Source organism: Otolemur garnettii, unplaced genomic scaffold (genome assembly GCF_000181295.1).
Source record: "Otolemur garnettii isolate 467f Iridium unplaced genomic scaffold, OtoGar3 scaffold00132, whole genome shotgun sequence".
Lineage (NCBI taxonomy): Eukaryota > Metazoa > Chordata > Mammalia > Primates > Galagidae > Otolemur > Otolemur garnettii.
The window spans coordinates 4581613-4603841 of NW_003852527.1; the positions used below are offsets into that span (position 1 = coordinate 4581613).

A 22229-nucleotide genomic window follows, 5' to 3' on the forward strand; every position below is an offset into this window, starting at 1 on the left:
GTCCTAGTTCAGCACCCTGGAGCAGCCAGAGGGTAGGGGAATGGCAGCGGTAGCACAGGGTACGTGAGCGACCAGATCAGTCCTAGTTTAGCCCCACCAGAGTAGCTTGGGGGGGGGAAGTGGGGGACTACTACATGTCACCCGTTGGACACGTGCGGCCCTAGCAAGTTGATCTGTGTCCTCCCAGTGCGGGAGCCCGGAGCGGGGGACTCCTCCACCTCTGTCCGAGGGATGTATGTGGCTCTAGCAAATAGTTCTGGGCCCTCCGAGAGTGGTAGACCCCTCCACCACCACCTGCAGGGCGAGCGTGGCTCTAGCAAGCAGTTCTAGGCCTACCCAGCTTGGGAGTCTGGAGCAGGGAACACCTTCCCTGGCCCCCGTGGGGTGTGTGTGTCTCTCGCAAGCTGTTTTGGGTCTACTTGGAATGGAGGATTTCTCTGCCTCTGCCTGTGGGACGCCTGCAGCCCTAGTGAGCGGTTCTGGGCCTTCCCAGAGCAGGAGCCTGCTGCCCATGAGGCGTGCAATCTAGCAAGCAGTTTTGGAGCCTGCCCAGCTCCGTGAGGGCAAAGGGACCCACTCGGCAACTGGGTTAGTCTGGGAAGGTTAATACCTCCTTCCCCACCTTACACCCAGTCATTCGTGGTCCCACAGGTCCGTGACCCTATTCACTCCAGTAGGCCACTGCTCCCGGGGTTTACCTGGCAAAATCAGCCAGATAACTGAGTTCGGCAGTGGGGCCTTGCGTGTTTAAATTAGGCTTCTGTCTGGCTAGATTCCTCTCCAAACCTTGGAGTGAGTGGGTGGGGACTCCTCAGAGTTCAGTGTTGCAGGTGCGGAATAGATACAGTTTTATATAGTTCAAACCTTCCCTCAACCATACACGCAGGGTGCCCCTTTGAATAGTCCTTGGGTGATCTACCAGGTTTGAGGGGTCCAAATCAGTTGTCCCCGTCAGCACCCGTTTCAGGTGGAAGAGTTCAAATGTCTCTGGGAGCTAGATAAGAGGGGTCTGCTTGCAGTTCAGATATAACTTGCTCCAGTGCCCCGCGAGTGCAAGGGGACCCACCTGGCAATTGGGTTAGTTTGGGAAGGTTAATACCTCCTTCCCCACCTTGCACCCAGTCACTCGTAATCCCCTAGGTCTGTGGCCCTATTCACTCCAGTAGGCTCCTGCTCCCGGAGTTTGGCAAAATCAGCCAGAAATCTGAGTTCAGCTGGGGGGCCTTGCGTGTTTAAATTAGGCTTCTGTCTGGCTAGATTTCTCTTTTGGTTGTATTTTTGGGGTCGCAGCTTGCCTCAGGAAGGTTGAAGTGCGCTCTTCAATCTTCTCTCTTGTCTCTGCTCCAAACCATCAGCTAATTTGCTAAGCTTCTGTCCTTTCAGCCTCCTTCTGGATGGGAGCTTCTGTAAAAAGCTGGCTGCAGTCCGCCATCTTGGCTCCGCCCAGCCTCCCTGTTGTTAAAAGGCGTTTTTCATTGTAACTAGATTTTAAAAAGTATAAGCTTGAAGTTCTCCATGAGATATTTTTTATCTATTTAATCACTGCTGTGTCTGTGATATGTCCTGTTTTTTCCTTCTGATGCTGCTAATTTTTATTCTCTTTTGTTTTTGATCTTGAGATGCATTATTTTTCTTAATCTTATCAAAGAACCAACCTTTGGCTTTGCTGATCGTATCTATTATATATTTGTTTTAAAGGCATCCATTTTCATTCTTGTTTTCTTTCCGTCTTGCTTTTAGGTTTATTCTGCCCTTATTCTAGTTTCTTAGGTTGGGCTCTCCTGTGTCTTGCTTCACTCAAAGCTCTGTGTCTCATTTCACTTAAATCACCACTTTAGCTTTTTTTTTTTTTTTTTGTAGAGACAGAGTCTTTCTTTGTTGCCCTGGGTAGAGTGCAGTGGCATCACAGCTGTCCTGTGAGTAGGTGGGATTATTATAGGCTCCTGCCACAATACCCAGCTGTTTTTTGTTGCAGTTTGGCTGGAGCCGGGTTTGAACCTGCCACCCTTAGTATACGGGGGCCGGCGCCCTACCCACTGAGCCACAGGCGCTGCCATCACTTTAGCTGTTTAATACAGTGTTTAATGTTATCATACAGTTCTAAGTATTTTCCGTTATTTCTTGAGAATGGTATTTTTTAATTTCTACAGACATTTTGTTGTTGTTGTACGTGGTCAGAGGATATGGTCTGTATCATACCAGTTCTTTGATATGTCTTGAGGTTAGGTTTATGGACAATGGCAAGTGTTCTCTTCTGATAAATGTTCCATTTCAAGCCATATGTAGCTTGAAAACAATGTACATTCTCTGACTTCTGGGTGCAGTATTTCATGTGTATCCATAAGATGAAAATTTGAATTGTGCTATTTAATTCTTTATCCTTTGGTGTTTTTGTCTGCTTGATCATTCAGTTACTGAGAGATTATAACGATGGATTTATTATTTTTATTTGGATAATTTACCTTTTAATTTACACATTTTGAGGTTTGTTAATAGATGCATACAGGTTAAGATTTTTAGATATCTTGTGGTTTTTTTTTTTTTTTTTTTTTTTTGAGGCAGAGTCTTATGTCACCCTCAGTAGAGTGCTGTGGCATCACAGCTCATAGCAACCTCAAACTCTTGGGCTTAAGTGATTCTCTTGCCTCAGCTTCCCAGGTAGCTGGGACAACAGGTGCCCACCACAATGCCCAGCTATTTTTCAGTTGTAGTTGTCATTGTTGTTTGGCAGGCCCAGCCTGGGTTTGAACCCACCAGCTCTGGTGTATGTGGCTGGTGCCCTAGTTGCTGAGCTATAGGTGCTGAACCAATTTTTATCTTTGGGTAAGTTAGATCTTATGTGTATGACTTTGTATATCTAATAGTGTTGCTTTAATTAAAGTATTTTTTCTCTTGATATTAATAAAACAATGTAGAGTTCTCTGCAGATTATGACTGGCTTGATACACCTTTCTTTACTCTTTGGTTTAAGGTGGTATCTATGTCCTTAGGAGCTTAGATGTGTCTCTTGTAAATAGCATGTTGCTGAATCTTTGCTTTTAACTGGAGAGTTTAAAATGAAGACTGATACATTTGGATTTATTTATTGTCATATTACTATGATTTGTTAAGTTTCTTTAAAATTTCAGATTAATATGAGGGTACATACGATTAGGTTACATCGTTTGCATTTGTAGGGTAAAGTCCAGGTTATGGTTGTGGTCTTTACCCAAGTGGTGTGGCGTTTATTCATACTTTATACTCCGTAAGTTGGAACTTACTGAGCCCCCTCCTGCCTACTGTGTATTTTCTGTTCTGCTTTATCTGTGTCTTTTCTCCTTTCTTGCCTTCTTGGGCATAGACTGATTCTGTTTCCTCCATTTTTCACTGTTCTATCTATTTTGGGGATGAGGGAACTGGCTGTATACTCTATGCCTGTTTAGTGCCCAGACAATTTTACTATACATACTCATCTTTATCTAATATAAAGTTAATCATTATCTTTGTCCTCTGTTATGGTATTGAAGTGTGTCCCCCTCATATTCATATCTGAAGCCCTAATCCCTAGGGTGACTGTAAGGAGGTAATTAAGGCTAAATGAGATCACACAGGTGGGGTGCTGACCCAGTAAGATGTCTGTATCTCCACAGAGATCTCTCCTGTCTCTCTCCCTCTCTGCATGCACAGAGGAAAGGCCAAGTGAGGACACACAAGTCTACAAGCCAGGAAGAGACGCCTTACTAGAAACTAATCCTGTTGGCACCTTGATCTTGGACTTCCAACCTCCTGAGCTGTGAGAAAATTTCTGTTTAAGTCATCAGTCTGTGGTATTGTTTTTAATTTAATAATTTTTATTTCAGAGTATTGAGGGAGGGTAAGTATTTTTGTTACATGGATGAATTGTACTATGTAAAATGCTGAAGTTAGGGCTTTTAGTGTGCCTGTCACCAGAAGACAACCTTAGCTAATAAATGGGCCTTACTAAAAAATGCGGATTCCTGAGAATTTCTTAACTGTTACAATACTCACTTCCAGTTTATATGCTGTTGATCCTGAGTGTTTTATTTCTAGTCTGTTTTTTTCTTTTATAAGTTAGACTTCACTGTTCCTGTTGTGTATGGTGTCAGGTATGTTTACCCGTGTCTTCATCAACATCCTTCCTCACCCTTCCTTTGTGTGCCCGATGTGTATCCTTTACTTTTCCTTCATTGAGAATGCATGAGAGAGAGGGGAAGATATGAAATATTCTTATATGTGACAATCTTTTTAATTTGCCTTTCTTGAAAGATTTCTTGAGTACTAAATTCTATTTTCATAATTACTTCAGCACATCAAAAATTATGATTCCATTGTCTTCTGAATTTTATTATTACCATTGACAATTAAGCAGTCAAGCCCATTTTGTTTTTCCTATGTCAGGAATCACTTTTCCAAATTCTGGTTCCAAGATCTTTCATAGATGTTCTCTCTCTTTAAAAATACTTTCCTTCTATTCTGAATTTTCAACATAATGCTTCTGGGTATGAATTTTTAAAAAAATGTATTTGGCATTATATGGGTTACATTAAGGACTAGCATTTTTTCAGGAATTCTGAAAACTAATATTTATAGTCTTTTTGCATACTTTCTTTTCTGATTAATTTTATGATTTTCTTTTGGAACTCCAATTGCATGTCTGTTAGACCTTCTGTTTATTGTTCTTCTTTCATTTCTTTTATCTCTTTTCATTGTATTCTCTTGGTTGTATTTGGAGAAATTTCTGATGCTATAACTTAACATTTTTTTTAATTCCTTTCAGCTGTGTCTAATGTGCTACTTTGTTGACTTAGTTTTTAATATCAAGGATATTTTTAAATCTAGAATTTTATTTGGTTCCTTTTCAAATCTGCATGTCTCCTGCTTATTTCAACCATTTTATTTTATATCTTTGTCTAATAATTTTTATAACTGAAGTTCTTCTGTGGATTTCCCCCTTGTCTTAATTACTCATGTTGCTTTATTTTGAGGTTTTGTAGCTTTTTTTTTTTTTTTTTGACTGCCAGGTGCTCTCTTTTCTTGGAATTTTGTGGTGACTCTTTCAGGCTTATATTGAAGATGAGTTCCTCTAGAGGGGAAGTATATTTGGTTTTGTCTACATTTTAAATCAGATTTCCGTTTGAGGATTTTTTTCTTTTATGTCTCAGTGGTAGCTGGAGTTACTTATCTTCTTGAGACATTATTTTCCTTTATCCATGATGCATTTCCTTCATCCAGTGAAATGCAGTGTTTATTTTTGTCTCTTTCAGGATGGAGTTTATTTCTTGTTCACTTTTAACAGTGAATATGGCCCTTTGAAGTACCTGGTTGCTGTTGGGGTCTTCTGACAAAAGTAATTCTCTAATCCCACCTCAGATCTTTTCAATTTGACTTTGTTTCAAAAAACTCTTTGGTTTTTGAGATTATTAGCATGTATCAAATAGGATATTATTGCTATTCAGGTTAGTAAGCAAATCTTAACTTTTCACATTAGGGTGTTTGCTTTTGAAAGGGAAAGGCAGACATTAATGTGTCAAGATATGACAGCAAAATGCTTTTCTTTTTCTTAATTCCAATTTTATAATTTCGTTGTTATAAAAACTATAGTTTGAATTATAATTTCCTCCATTGGTGGATTTGAAATTTCTGTGTAGGATGTTGCTATCAGCATTTTCTCTTCCTAAGTCCCAAACTTCATTTTGTTTATTGTTCATTTAGTATCTAATTTTACATTTTGTTCTTTAGGAAGCTAATGGCAGTTCCTAAAGTATTTGGGTTCATCTTCTAGCTGGAAAGACCCTGCCAGTCACATTTATCTTCCTGTTGCTTCAAATTTGTGGATTTTGCCTTTCTAATAGTAGGGGAAGTTAAAGGCTGTCTATTCTGCATTGCCTTTGTTTATATTTTCAAAAACAAGTTAAAAGATGGCAGACTGTGCTTGCTTCAGCAGCACATATACTAAAATTGGAATGATACAGAGAAGATTAGCATGGCCCCTGCTCAAGGATGACACGCAGATTTGTGAAGCGTTCCATATTTTTTCTAATAAAAAATAAATTAAAAAAAAATAAAAGTCTTCCCCCCCAAAAAAGATGGCAGACTGATTATTCACAATAATTAACTTTTGAAAATAAGCAGTTATTGTATGCTTATTCTTTTTACCCTACACGATACAGAGATGTGTGTTGAGCTTTGGTTGTGATGAAAGTTAAATAGAAAAAGTTCAAAAATCTCATCATTTACATCTTTTAGCACTCAGTTATTGTGAAGCAGCAATAAAAACACAGTGGTAAAATGAAGCCAAATTAAAAAAAAAAAGACAAAAGTAATTTGCTTGATTACATTTGGATAATGATTCCATTCATCAGGTGATAATTATGCCTGTCATAAAATTAAGCTTTTTACTATTTCTGTGCTCTTTTTTAAGAAACAATTTTACTTTTGCATTCTCAGTTTTAAAGTCTATCTTTTTGTCCTAATTTTCCTCATCTTGCGTAAAGAGGCACCAGAATAGATCTCTGAAGCATACACATTAGAATCTCACTCTGGTAAAATCTTTGCTCATATCTAGGTTCTAGGTTGGAATAAAGTTACAGAAATAGATCTCTCTGATAGCTATTTTTGTTTTTGGTGAACAGACAAGGACACTCATCAAAAGCCACATTTTATAAAGCATCCATTTAGTTTGTAGCCCTTATAAGAAGGAGAATTTTCTTTTTTTATCCAGAATATACTTGAGACTTGATCATTTCACTAAATGTCCCTCCTAGAGCCTATGTTAAAGTCTATGTTTTTTCCATTTTGCAGCATAATACTGTCTCTATATAAGAAGAAGTTTCACATTTGTTTCATGAGCTATTAGGCAAGCTCTGAATTTGGGCCATGTTACAATGGTTCTTGCCGTTTCTGAATACGTAGTGTGTGCACATATTTAATAGTGTGCAATTTATGACCAATGTTTGACCCCTGTACACACACACCACTCCCTGTTGTCAGTCACCCTCGTAGGCCATGTCTGCTAGAAGAGATCACATAAGAAGTGGGCATGAGGGAGGTCTAATAAAAGTGGGGAAATTCCACATGAGTTTAAACAGCAGCATTTAGTGCATTTCTTTTCCTTTCTTTAAGAGCGAATCCGGGAATTGCAATTCTGACTGTGGTGTATATGGTTGATACTGGGCCAGTGAATTCCCTATGGATCCTTCATCTTACCAGTTGTATTAGCACTCTGTGAACTTGAAAAGCTTTTACTAATACTTTAATCTTTGAGTAGAGAACCAGAAGACTAGCAAGAGGTGTCATCACTTGTGACACTATCAGGAGGAAACCCAATAACTACCAGACCCACTTCCCTTAGGCCATTTTGCCTTGTGATTTTGTGATGCTTGATGAGAAATTATCATCATTTGGTATTAATAATACAGCCATTTTATTATCTTCTTGGGTTCCTCCCCTTTTCTAAAGGTTCAAGACAAATATTGTAGATTTTCTTAAATTTTTTTTTTTTTTTTTTGGCTAAGGCATATTTGGGGGGGAGATGGGCAGGGTGTATGCTGGGAAGTGATATGCAGTACTTTGCATTTAGAATGACAATTCCATAGCCCTTTTTACTTGGAGCAGTTCTTCCTAATTGTTGGATTCCCACCAAACTTGATTGAATGTTGAAATTTAGAAATAGTAGAAATGGTTTTTTTTTTTTTTAGAGGACATATTTATTTTTACTGATGAACTCTGCTTTCTGACAGGATTTAGTATATTTCTTCAGCTTGTGAGGTTTTAGGAAGCATTAGTTATTCTTGAATTTAAAATTATTTGTTAACAATTTGGTTTTAGAAGACTTTTTTTCAGGTCTGCCTAAATTTTATAAAATTAGATCTATTTTTGCAATGAAAGACTGCCACTTTTGGCCTTTCTTTATTTTCTTTCTTCTCTTAAAACCCAGGAGCTACTCTTTCCCTTTCCTTCCCTACCAAAAAATTAAATGGAATAAAAAATAAGCTCTAGTGTCAAAACCAAAATATACTGGCCTTCAGTGTGGTACTTTTAGATTCATCTTAGGAGACAGGATCATATTGTCATAGAACGTGAGGTTTAGTGACTGTTGCACGAAAATATGAGCACATATGTTCTGAGAAACTCAACACATGGCAGCTTTAGGTGCTCTCACCACTGCGTGAGCTCCGTGGAGTGCGCTCACTGGATGTGTGCATTACAGCTCCACACACCGAGCTGCCCAGGGTTGCCTGTAGCTCCCAGGCTATAAACATGCACAGCATATCACTGTCCTGAACACTGTAGGCAGTTGTAATGATGGTAAGCATTTGTATGGCTAAACATGTCCAAACAGAGAAAAGGTACAGTAAAAATATGGTAGAAAAGATAAAAAATAATACACTTTTATCGCTTATAGTGAATGGAGCTTGCAGGACCACACGGCTATGGGTAAAACAGTGAATGAGAAGTGAGTGAATGCATGGGCCCAGAACGTTGCTGTGCACTGCTGTAGACTTTTTTTCCCTTGAGGCAGAGTCTCAAGCTATTGCCCTGGGTAGAGTGCTGTGGCATCATAGCTCACAGCAACCTCAAACTCTTGGGCTCAAGTGATCCTCTTGCCTCAGATTTTCTATTTTCAGTAGAGATGGGGTCTCGCTTTTGCTCAGGCTAGTTTTGAACTCGTGAGCTCAAGCAATCCACCCTTGTTGGCCTCCCAGAGTGCTAGGATTATAGGTATGAGCCACCACGCCTGGACTATACTATACACTATATAGACACTGTACAGTTAGAAAAGAAGGAACAGTGGTGGAGCCAACAAGGGCCATGGCCATGTGCAACCTATTCTCCGCAGAGATGGAGCCCAAGGCGTGCCTAAAGACAAAGCTGTAATGAAAGTTCATCATTCCAGACATGGTAGAGGCTGCAGCTGTCAGGGATATTTCTGAAGTGAGTGTCTTCTAGGCCTGCATGCTTCCCAAGTTCTGTGTGAAGGTACATAACTATGAGTTGTTCCACTTACAGCATGGTGGTCATGAACCGTTCGTTCTTGGGAAGCCTGCAAGGACTAAACGCTCCCACTTTGATTTAGACCTGCGCGTGCTGCCCCACCACCTCCACCAAAGCTCATGTAAGGAGTTGAGTCCCTGAGGACTGAAGAAAACTATCCTTTGGAAAAAAATAAAATGGAAATTACTTAAAAACAGAAAAGAAAAGTATATGTGAAAGATTCATGTAGTATACGGGGTTGGTGTTAGCATGGAGATACTGAGTATCAGGCCAGACATGCAAGTGTAGTTACCATTTCCTTTACTGGTGGCCACTTTGAATGCTAAAACTTAGAGTTTAAAAATCTATGAAATAGGGCAGTGCCTGTGGCTCAAAGGAGTAAGGCGCTGACCCCACATGCCAGAGGTGGCGGGTTCAAACCCAGCCCCAGCCAAAAACTCCAAAAAAAAAAAAAATCTATGAAATAAGACTAAGCGTGTTAAGTATGACCTTCAGATTTTTCAGAGCCTTCCCAAGTTAACCAGAATTATTTTGATCATAGCAGTGAATTGAGGTCAAAACACACTTGCCATTATTTCTGAGAGTGAGTCAGTGCTGCTCTGCAGCGAGAGTATTTTGAAGTGGTGAACCAAGAGGAGAATCATCTTTATTTTTGTGATGTTTCTCTTGTCTTATTTTCTAGCTTCTCATTCATGAAAAAATTTTGTATTCTGTATTTTGGAATTTACTTTGGTAATAAATTATGTTTATAAACTCCAGGACTAAAAGAGTGAGGATCTATTCTTTGATTTTTTTTTTTAAAGTGTGGTATGCACACATACATGGACATAGATATAGGTTGCATATGCAATCATGATGCTATTTGAGGTTTGGAGACTTATAAAGGTCTTTTGATTGTAGGTTCTGTGAAATTTCTGTAATACCATAGCAGAAGATGTGCTTGGTCAATAGGGGTGAAGTGGTGGGATATGGAGTCTACAAGGTGTATCTGTTTTACACCAAGAGATTATGCTTGAACCATCACAGGGAGTGTCTTCTTGTGCAGGAAGAAAGAGGAGACCATGGTGTATACTTATGTGTCCCTTACATGTTAGTAGACAGCACTATATTTGAATTTCAGACAACCAGTGCGGTACTTGGTACATGATTAAAGCTTGAGACCTATTGGGTTGACTTGGCTTGACCTGTCAGGGATAACCACAGTCAGCAACAAAAAGCATTGCTGTGAAAAACAAGTAAGCTGCACTACAGGAACATTTGGAGGTAGAGGAATAAACTGGGCATTGTGCTGCAGATCATTTTGGAAAGTCTAGTAAAGAATATATTGGCTTCTACCGTGTTTAAAACAATGGAAGGACAAAAAAGCTGCATCTCCGTTGTTCTGAAAAGAGATTTTATGTATTTATTTATGGAGGTGGGCAGAGTCTCACTCTCTTGCCCCTGGCTAGAGTTCTGTGGTGTCACTGTACCTCACAGAAACCTCAAATACTTGGGCCCAAGCCATCCTCTTGCCTCTGCCTCCCGAAGAGTAGCTGGGACTATAGGTGCCTACCATAATACTCAGCTGATTTTTCTATTTATTTATTTATTTTTAGTGGAAACAGGGTTTTGTTGTTGCTTAGGCTGGTCTTAAACTTCTGAACTCTGCCTTGGCCTCTCATTGAGTAGCTGGGATTACAGGCCTGAGCCATTGCACCTGGTGCATGAAAAGAGATTTTTAAAAGTCATTGTTCTGAAATAAAGGGAGATAAAGAAAGACAAACAAAGGTATCATGTCAAAATCACAGTGCAGAATCTTGAAATGAGAAACAGGCTTAAATTCAGTTTGGGTTGAAGTATTGAAAATAGTCATTTGTAAGGGAAAAGGGGTAGAAGCCTAGTGCTCCTGAAGGGTTGGTGTTATAGAGAATGCTCTTTTTTTTTTTTTTTTTTTTTAGTGACATGTCGCTGTGTAACAAGCTTATATTTATTGCCATTATTATTATTATTACCATATTTATATCCTGGACTTTACATCTGCCTCAGGAGCTAAGGTGCTGTGTGGCTGGTCATCTCCGTCCTTCTGAGGAAGAACCTGAGGAGTCAAGAGGTGAGGGAAGCTGCCCAGTGACACACAGTTGTAAACAGCAGCCAGGTGCCATGACCTTTGTCCAAATGGGCACAGTGGGCCTCTGGAGCAGGAACATGGGAGTGCTCAGTGGATAGATTACGCTGGCCCAGACTTTTTATTCCCACCAGAGAACTTGGCAAAAGTGAGGTGCAATGGAGAATAGACGACCAGCATTTTTAGAAGAAATAACCAGTGTGATGGTAGAAACATTTAGTTTTTGATTAGATAAACTAACTTTAAGGCAAAAGTGTTGTGCTAAATTTGTGAAAATTAAAGAAAAATGAAACATCTAATAGATAAGCAGATGGGATCAGATGAATTACAGAGTTGCTAAGGGAACAGGTTAAAAAAGTGAGTGGCAAGCTGAGTGGTACCCAGAAATTTAGATTGACTCGACAGCTAGAGTGAAAAGGATCTAGAGGAATAGCATGAAAATAACAGGAGGCCCTCCCCCTCTCTTTAAAATTGCATTGTTCTGAGGGCGTATTAGTGGGAACCAGAAAGATAACGTAGAGATTAACATGAAAAAATGGAACTATTTCTTAAGTTATTGGGTGGTACATAATTGCAGGAAATATGAGGCATTTTTAAAAGTAGTGACTAGATAAAGTGCCATATTTAAATCTCATATTTTTAATGCCTTAGGGCAGTAGTTCTCAACCTTCTTAATGCTGCAACCCTTTAATACAGTTCCTCATGTTGTGGTGACCCCCCCAACCATAAAATTATTTTCACTGCTACTTCATAACTGTAATTTTTGCTACTGTTATGAATCGTAATGTAAATATCTGATATTAGGTGACCCCTGTAAAAGGGTTATTTGGGTCATGACCCACAGGTTGAGAACTGCTACTTTAGGGACTAACAAAATCCTATTTTTCTCTTAAGTCTTACATATTAACAATAACACTTGCTTAACTGATAAGGTACATTTGAGTAACTTCTCCCGTCACTGGTTTCCAAATGTTTAAATACTATATTTTACTCTACTGATGGACAACAGGCGTGAAGAGATAGGCAGGAGGATGGTTACTTTGCTTTCTTAATGTATTACCTAAGGAATAAAGTGATTTTTTAAAAGGAATATGTCTTATGATCGTTAAGAGGAAATATTAATGATACATATTTATTATATATAATGTAGTGCATATGAAATGTTCAAGAACGTTTTTCTGAATGTAAGAAAACTGAGCACTCATTTTATAGGATTTAGAAAATAAATCTGAAAAATATGTATCACCAATAATCCTACTGGTCAGAAATATCTTAATATTTTGAAAAGTTTCCTTCCAGTCCCTTGAAAAGTTTAGGAAAACATAGGCCATATTACGTGTATAGCTCTTCTTGACTCAACATTTTAGTGTACTATTTTCACGTGCCAAGTCTTCAAAAATAGTTTTAATATCTACATAACATTCTGTTATATAAATTACATATGAAGTCAGAAAATTAAGTTCATGAACTCATCCTAGAAAAAGTGTTACATTCTGCATTGCTGAATATCACTCCAGTCACTAGCTGGCCAAGGAGAACGAATACTTTGAAGGTGACCATAGTGATATTCAGCAGTTGAGGTGTGTAGAACTTTTTTAGAATTCTAAGTTCATGAGTTTAATTGTTCAACTGATAACTCAGTGTTTCCTCAAGTGTGAACCTTTAAATTGATTCACATTTCTCATAAAATGTACATAATTTTTAACAGTGTCATTGAGATATCCTTTACATTTCATAAAAGTTAGCTGTTTCAAGTATACAGTTCATACAGTGTTAAGTAATTTTACCAAATGGTGCAACCGTCACCACCGTCAGTTTTAGAATATTTTCTCCCATAAGATCTCTCATGCCCTTTTACAGTTGATCCTCAATCCTATCCCTAGTCCCAGGCAACCACTAATCTACTTTCTATCTGAATACAGTTGCCGTTTTTGAACATTTCATATAAATGGAATTATATAATATGAGATTTCTTGTGACTGATTTCTTTCTTTCTTTCTTTTTTTTTTAGAATACTGTATTACAGTATTACAGGGGTACGCTTGTTTTGGTTACATAATTTGTTTCTGCATATTTTAAGTCAAAGTTATAAGCGAGCCCTTCAGTCAGAATGTGTGTGTTTTGTGCTAGTTGGAGTAGGTATGAATTTTTACCCAGCCTATTCTCCCCCTCCCACCTGCTTCATTCCTGTTGAGTTTTACTTCCTGTGAGTGCCTGGTAAGTGTTGATTGACTAGCTTCAATTTAATATTGATCCCTCTGGTGTTTGTTTTTCATCCTTGGGGTACTTCACTTAGAAAAATGGTCTCCAGATCCATCTAGGTTGTTAGAAAAGATACCAGCTTACCTCCAGTGAGAAGGACTCATAAAAAATTCCCGTAACGGTAACTGCTGGCCTGGATCCAAAGAGAAAGGAACACTCATCCCTGTCTGTGGGATGGCAAACTAGTGCAACCTAGTATGGAGATAGCTCAAAGAACTACAAGTAGACTTACCATTTGATCCAGCAATCCCACTACTAAGTATTTACCCAAAGAGAAAAAAAAGACATTTTATCAAAAAGACACTTGCACTCAAATGATTATAGCAGCATGATTCCCAGTTGAAAAGATGTGGAAACAACCCAAATGTTCATCAGTACATGAGTGGATTAATAGAGTGTGGTATGTGTACACCATGGAGTGCTGCTCAGCCATAAAAATGATTCCTCTGCCTTTCCTTTCCTTTTGAGGTTCATCCGTGATGTAGCATGTATCAGTTTCTTATTCCTTATTGTTGACGAATATTCTATTGTGTATAGCATAGGTAATCTACACTTTGTCCATTTACCAGTTGATGATGAATTTAGGTTGTTTCTGTCTTTGGGTGTATGGATGATACCGCTATGGACACTCATGGGCAGGTCCTTGTGTGGACATAAACATTTTCATTTCTCTTGGGTGCCTAGTAGTGGAATTTCTGGATTGTTGGGGAGTTTTGTGTTTACTTTTTTGAGAAATTGCCAACCTGTTTTCCAGAGCGATTATACCATTTTATATTCCTATTAGCAATGTATGAAGGTTTCCATTTCTTTATATCCTCACCAACATCTGTTACTGACAGACAGCTTATATAGCCATTCTAATGGGTATAGTATCTCATTGTGGTTTTAATGCTAATTTTCCTAATAACAATGATAGCCATTTAATGTCTTCTTTGTTGGAATGTCTACTTAGGCCTTTTGTCCTCTTTTCTTTCAATTGAGTTGTTTGAGTATTATTGAGTCGTAAGTGTTCTTTATAAGTTATGGGTACAAATCTTGTGTAATTTGTAAATAACCTCAGTCTGTTGCTTGGCTTTCATTTTTTAAAATTTTCTTTTTACCTTTTGAAGTCTAAAAATTTTTGATGATGGCCAATTTATAGGTTTATTTGTTAACTGTTTTTTGTTCATTTTGTTCAAATTGATAAATTTATTTGTGTTGATTTATATTGTTTCATTAGGAGCATGTCCTCAAGTCTAAAGTTATAAATTCTTAGCCTGACTTAAGGTCTTAAAGGTTTTATATATACAGCGTTTTAATAATATAAATTTTTAAAGAATATTTAAAAATATGTTTTAAGGACAAATTCTTGAAAGTATAATTTCTGGAAAGTTTTTTTATCTTTAATTTTTTGAAGTTTCATATGCAAACAGAAAATGCACAAATCACAAGCTCCATGAAATTTTAAAAAATGTATGAATCTCTCAGAAGCCGTGACCTACACATTTTACCTGTGTTTGAATTTTATATAAATTGAGAAACATACACAATTTTATGTCTGTGTATTTTGCTCATTTTATATTTGTTGGATTAATCCATGTGTTATAGTAGTTTGCTCATTTTCATGGCTATGTAGTATTTCATTATAGGAATACATCATATTTATCACTTCTACTGATGGATATTTTTGCTGTTCTAATATTTGGTTATTTCAAATAGTGCTGCTAGGAATATACTTGCACGTGGCTTTTGGTGTTCAAATGAGAGCATTACTGTTCAATATATATTCAGGAGTGGGATTACAGGGTGACAGGGCAGGCTTAACTACAAATTTACTGTAAATGGCAAATGTCCTCCACAGTGACTAGTTTCCATCCCCAGTAGCAGACTGTGAAAGCCTACTTGCACCACATTTTGATCAAGACTTGGTGATTTTTTAATTGTAGCCATTCTTTTGCAGTTTTGTTTTATTGTGATTTTTATTTGCATTTCCCTTATGAGTGGCTGTGAGCTCTAAAGATCTGCTTCCAGCCCCTAGAGCAGTGGTTCTCAACCTATGGGTTGTGATCCCTTTGGGCAGTTTGTGATCCTCAAACTACGGCCTGTGGGCCACATGTGGCTTGCCTAGGACATTTATCTGGCCTGTGGGCCACATGTGGCTCGCCTAGGACATTTATCCAGCCGCAGGGTGTGCCACCTGTCCTCCTCAGCAGCTGTCCCAGGGCCTGCAGTCTGGCCCTCCAACGGTCTGAAGGACAGTGACCCAGCCCCCTGTTTAAAAAGTTTGAAGACCCCTGCCTTTGGGGGTCGGATGACCCTTTCACAGGGGTCACCTGAGACCATCCTGCATATCAGATGTTTAAATTACAATTCATAACAGTAGCAAAATTACAGTTATGAAGTAGCAGTGAAAATAATTTTATGGTTGGGGGGTCACCACAACATGAGGAACTGTATTAAAGGGTTGTGGCATTAGGAAGGTTGAGAACCGCTGCCCTAGAGACTCGAGTCTGCTCAGCTTCCCTAGCTTTTCAGCTGCCTCTTTAACTTTTAAGCTTCTTAGCTGTTTTTACGCCTTTCAGCTGCCACTTTTCAGGCTCTCAGCATCTCAGCTACCTTGAAAATACCTTAGAGCCGGCCTTTAAGAATTGGTTTATGCCTTCAGCAGAAAAGCATCACCAATTGCAGAGCTCACTTTTCCATACTTCCCTTCTGCGATCTTGGTGTCATGTCCACCCTACTTCGGTGGCCCTTATTCTTAAAGAGGTTTAAAAATACTACCCAGGGCCAGTCGCACTAGCTCATGCCTGTAATCCTAGCACTTGGGAGGCCGAGGTGGGTGGGTTGCCTGAGCTCACCGGTCAGGGACCAGCCTGAGCCAGAGTGAGAGCTGGGTGTTGTGGTGGACACCTGTAGTCCCAGTCACTTGGGAGTCTGAGGCAATAGAATCACTCGAGCCCGAGAGTTTGAGGTTGCTGTGAGCTATGACGCCATGTTACTCCACTGAGGGTGACAAAATGAAACTCTGGCTCAAAAAATAAAAAATACTATCCAGCTTATTTGGTTGCTCTTGATGGAACTGCTGGTCTGCTATAAGCTTGTCTTTCTTTGCCAGAAGATGAAGTCCCTAGAATATTTCTAAGGTTGTTGATATAGCTTTCTGAATTACTGTAAGGTTGTATTTCCATTGGTGGAGTGTCTAATTTGCTAGAATTATTTTCATTTTATTTAAACCTTTGAAAATTTACTAGACAAAAAATAACACTGCATTGTTATTTTAATTTGAATTTTTATTCTAGTGAGACTGAACCCTGTTTCAGATGATGGTTGGTTTTTTTTTTCATCTTTGATTTCTGATTTACTACTTGTTAGTATTCATTATTTTTCATTTTTTTTTAAAATAAGTTTTTATGTGTGGTTCGGCGCCTGTAGCTCAGCAGTGGCTGGTGGGTTCAAACCTGGCCTTGGGCCTGCCAAACAACAGTGACAAATACAGCAACAACAAAAATAGTAGCAGGGCATTGTGGCAGGTGCCTGTAATCCCAGTTACTTGGGAGGCTGAGGGAAGAGACTTGCTTAAGCCCAGGAGTATGAGGTTGCTGTGAGCCGTGATGTGACAGCACTCTACTGAGGGTGACACAATGAGACACTGTCTCAAAAAAAAAAGAAAGAATTTTTTATGTATAATATTGTCTGTATTAATAGATAAGGATTCATGCATATGAAAATAAGTGGTTATTAATGGTCTTCAAAATGATTAGCTTTTCCATTGATTTTTATGTTTCAAGACTTTTAAAGACAAGGGTTGTGTTGTCTTCTTTTCTTTTGTGTTCTTTCTTTGTATGTGCTACATGGTACAATTCATAGAACATGAAGCAGATTGCATTTAGAAAATAATGTGGAGAGAGGAGTGGGAAGCCCTTGAGGAATGTTCCCTTATGTCACAGTATGTGATTAATTGATATGGAATGTTTGTCTAGTACTGATTTATATTTTACTAGGAGCATGGTCTCAAATCTAAGGTCGTGAGGCATCCATTTAAGCTTTTTTGAGGTGTAACTGATAGACAGAAAATTGCATACATTTAATGTATACATCTTGATGTTTATGACATGTTCACACATCCATGATACCTGTTGGAGGTCAGAGGTCTTCGTTCCCCAAACACAGTTGACTTTGTTTGATTATTTGGCTGAGCTAGAAAGTTAACTGAGAGGCATGGCAGTAACTGAAAGCAAAAGTGAATGGAAATTGAAATGGAGCTGCACAGGCATGTGGCTAGAGAGCAAAAGTAACCTGCACAAGTGTCAGGGTAACAGAGATTTTATTTACATCTCTGGGGGTGTAAATACCTCTTCGTCTCAGTTTGAAATTGGTCTTGTGTTGGTCTCCTTGCACGACAGGCGTTTTTGCCCTTTTCTTTTGGGTGAGTGGTGAATGATCCTATGGGCCCTCTACACCTTATCCTGCAGGCCAGGTTTTCCTTCTCTTTCCATCCCCCTTGAAGCTCCTTTCTTGGTGTCCCTTCTCATCACCTCCAAGAATCTGTATTGTTGTGTGTGTGTCTGTCCTTTTAACATAAAGCACATGGTAATCGTATCCTTAACTACAGGTACTTTGTGGTACAGCAGGTCTCTAGAACATAGGCATCTTGTGTAACAAACTTTATACTCATTGAAGAAAAGTTCTCCATTTCTTTCTCCCCCTCCTTCCCGGCAACCTCATTCTGTTCTCGGTTTCTCTGAGTTTAATGCTTTACCTCGTGTCAGTAGAATCAGAGGTATACCAATTTTGAGTCATTCTCTCCTTTCTCACAGCCATGCACATTGCTAACTCGAGATCAGATTCTCCTTAATGATCTGCCGCATTTGTTGGCGATGAGTACCTGACTCATAAATATCCACACATGTATAAGGGGAATCACATGATTAACTTCCCTTACAAGAAGTTAAATTAATCTCATTCTTAGAAGCATCATATAAATGTTGAGAGGCAACCTTCCCAGTTGCATTTTGAAGGAGTTTACAACTAAGACACTTTCCTAGTTCATCATAGTTCCAAAGCATGGACATAAAAATTTAGAAAACCTGAGGTATCCTTCTTTCTCATAGTTTAGCTGACTCTAAAGAAATCCTTCAAACAGTTACGTAGTCAGCGGTATGAAAATAGTGTCTGAGGATAAGGGACAGTGGAATTTTCCCTATGTATCCTTTGGCTCTTTTGGAAGTATAATATAACTCACAGCAATGTCCTTGTTTTAGTCACTGCTCTACATTTTTTGGCCATTTCATTGAGTCTGCATAAAACACAATGTCTACTCTCATGCTGCCTCAGGGCCTCAGGGAATGGTATTCTAAAGAAAAAATGAAGCCTTTGGGGAGGGCTAGTCTAAAAATAAAACCCTCAAGGTATTAAACCAGGGGCGTGGGCCAGATTTAAGAACATTTTTAACATTGCAAACTGTGATATTAAATGGAATAAAAAGTCCTGTTCTCTTTACTAGGGTGAAAGGCAGTAAAGCATTTGGGAAGAGCAGGAACTTTGGAGCCAGAGTTTCAAGGCCAGCTCTTCCATAGGCTGTGTGATTGGAGGCCCGTCACCTTATGAGCCTCCTGCCTTTGAGGTGGTTTGTCAGGATTAGTAGTAATATATTTTAAGGTCTGGTATATGGTGGCTGTTTAAGAAATGGTAGCTATCATTGTACATCTTAAATTTTTCCTTTTGTTCTGTAGTAAGACTGTACCCCTTCCCCGGTGTGATAATGATTCACGGAGAGAGCCAGGTTCCCTGGGTTCTAATCCGGCTCTGCTGTTTACCAACTGTGTTACCTTGGCAGGTTACTTTGTTTCCTTGTGGTTCAGCTTCCTTATCTGTAAATGAGGATAGTTATGATGACTACCTTCTAGAGGTGTTAATTGTATTAATAATTTGTGAATAACTGAGAATGGTACCTGGCTAATATGAAAATGTTAGGTAAGTCTTTGATAAATAAAAGTAAACACTCAGAGTTAGCTTTAACTGATGATTGTTATTCATAAAAGTAATGGGATTAGAGATGGCACTAGAAGCAACATTGCTGCAAATTAAATGATGAACTGCAAGTAGGAGAAATAGGTATCACAAAATTTAATGAGGTAAAAATTGGCAGCTGTGAAGCTGGCACAGATTCAGATGATTGATCTTGATAAATAGGAATATTAGAGTGGGAGATTCAAGAACATGTACATAACTCTAAGATGAGAGCAGAGTGATTTTTTCTCCATCTCAAGTTTTACAGAGACTTTTAAGAAGAGAAAGGGTAAAAGCAGATAGGTTCAGTAATTTCTTAGTGTGAATTTTGAGAATGTCTTCGTTACTGATGGTTTTTGTAAAGTTCACCACACCTTGTTTTTCATAGACTTCTATAGGCTAAAATAGGTATTTTAAGTTAAGGGAAAGATTCATGGTGATGTGCTTAAGTACAATGAATGGAGGAGATTGAATGGCTAAGCTGCACCCCATACCTGCACTGTTTTACCTCTGCCTGCAACTCCACTGTGTAGAGTAGAGCAGCTCAGCAATTTATCCCTGAGTTAAAAACTGGAGACTTCCTTTCTCCAGAAATCAAAGGAAAAACTTGATTTCTTGAGACATTTTAAACAGAAGGTGGGCCTACAAAGGGCTGCTGAGAAGATTCAAACAAAGTCCTTTTCTTGATACCTGTAGATAATTTAAAGTGAAGCCTGTCTTTTGACAAGTGTAACATCCCCGTGTGCAGAGATCCCTGCCAGCTCCTTCTTAGGACAGGCTAGCAGGGGGCATGTGTCCGGTGGCAGCAGAAACCCACAGCAGCCTTAGAGGAAAAAGGCCCCCTGTCCTTTCTCCAGCGGTCTGCACTGGGTATATGACAAGAAATAAACAGTCTCAGAGAATGAGAACAAAACAAACAGAACTAATGTCCCTGGGAGAAATAGAGCTAAATCAAGAAAAGGAAAACTTTAGAGAAGTTTCAGGAATGGGGCATTTAGAAAATAAGAATAGGATGTAGTAAAATAGGAACAATTAAAGAATAAGGAGGAACTCTTAAAGTTAGACATTCGTTTGCTGAAATTAATCTAATTCAATAGAAAATTGAAACGACTATAAAGAAATCTACGATACAGTGTAAAAAGCAAGGCAAAACCATAAATGAAGAGCAGAGATAGGCTTGGTTAAGTTGGTCTAATATCTAAATCCGTGTTTTCTTTTTTTTTTGAGACAGAGCCTTAAGCTGTCCCCCTGGGTAGAGTACTGTGGCATCCACCTCACAGCAACCTCCAACTCCTGGGCTAAGCGAGTCTCTTGCCTCAGCCTCCCAAGTAGCTGGGACCACAGGCGCCCGCCACAACGCCCGGCTATTTTTTGGTTGCAGCCATCATTGTTGTTTGGTGGGCCCCGGCTGGATTCGAACCCACCACCTTGGGTGTACATGGCTGGCGCCTTAGCCACTTGAGCCACAGGCACTGAGCTAAATCTGTGTTTTCAACCTTTTTTATCTCATGGCAACTTGAACTTATACTTCCATGCACATTTAAAATATGTTGATAAAAATGAATTAAAAAAACCAATATACTTACTGTGCTTTGAATTTCTTTTGAAAATAATTAGTGATTTCTAAACATTTTTATGGCATACTGGTTGAAAATCATTAATCTGAATACACTATACTTGGAATTCCAGAAGGTACATTTTAATAAATGAAGAGTTGAATATATCGAATAAATAACAGAAGTTCTTCTTATGCTCTGCAAAAGAATCTGAATCTTTAGACTGAACAGTTGTGAGGGTACAATAAGATGGAGGAAGACAACTTTAAACTGAGATTAATTATTGTTAATTGATTGTTAAATAAGAGCACTAAATATAAAAAAAAAAAACTTAAAATTTTCTAGAGAAAAAAGTAAGATTGTCAAGTTCCCATTTGTGTTTGAGCACTTCTGATACAGAAAGGTTCTCCAGCCCCATTTCAGACTTTTTCTCAGACCTGCAGTCAGCCTTGATGGTAAATGGTGGTTGGAAATCAAGACCTGGGTGCTCATTGTCTGTGGAGTATTTTGGCATCATTGGCTAAGGGGGAAAATATATATATATATACACACACACACACATATATAAAAATATATGAAAGCATATATATCTATATATGTTTTAGTCTATAGAACATACAAAAAAGTTTTACCATCTGTCACTACTAACATAATTCCTGTTTTGTTTTTGTTTTACTTGTCCCTTGGAAATAACCACAAGATGTATTTTATAAATAGTAGGAGGTGTCTGGAAGTTCATTTCTACATATATCTATAGCTTTCTTCCTTCTTTCCTCTTCTCTTTGCTCAGAAATAACATTAAAAATATATACTAGGACTTACGCTTCCACTGAGAGGAAATAGTCCTGTTCTTCCTATGTCTCTCCCTTTGGACATTATACCACAAGTAAGCACAGGATATCCCTAAAACACGGAAAGAAAGAAGACTGCCCAGGGCCATGGGGACAACACAGCAGTGAGTTCCCTCTGTCTTCTGATATCCCAGTCTTCAGGATCTTCATCATCATCTCCAAAAAGCATGCCTCCCTAGCAAAAGGATGGGAGAAAGAGTGGTTGTACAACAGAAACCCTTTTATCAATACGTCCCTATTCCTATCTTTTTGCAGACATGCACAGATTTATTCTAAAATCTAGATGGAAAGGCCTGGGTCCTAAAAAAGCTAGAACAATCTTGAAAAAGAAGTGGGAGGAATCACTTTACCCAATACTATATAGCTACGGTAATCAAGGCAGTGTAGTATTCGTAGGAAAGTAAACATGGATGAATAGAATAGAACATAAAACTCAGAAATAAGTACATAAAGTATGCTTAAGTTTTTTTTTTT

The 22229-nt window shown here is 38.6% G+C and overlaps 1 protein-coding gene and 1 non-coding gene across 2 annotated transcripts in view; both read left to right on the plus strand.

Annotated features, from left to right (window-relative positions):
- Positions 1-22229, plus strand: part of GPR63 (G protein-coupled receptor 63) — a 63201-nt gene that overhangs the window by 13511 nt on the left and 27461 nt on the right. The gene's annotated exons all lie outside the window — the stretch shown is intronic.
- Positions 5929-6035, plus strand: LOC111727941. Its single transcript, XR_002775364.1, has one exon. It is a non-coding gene; the product is annotated as a U6 spliceosomal RNA (small nuclear RNA).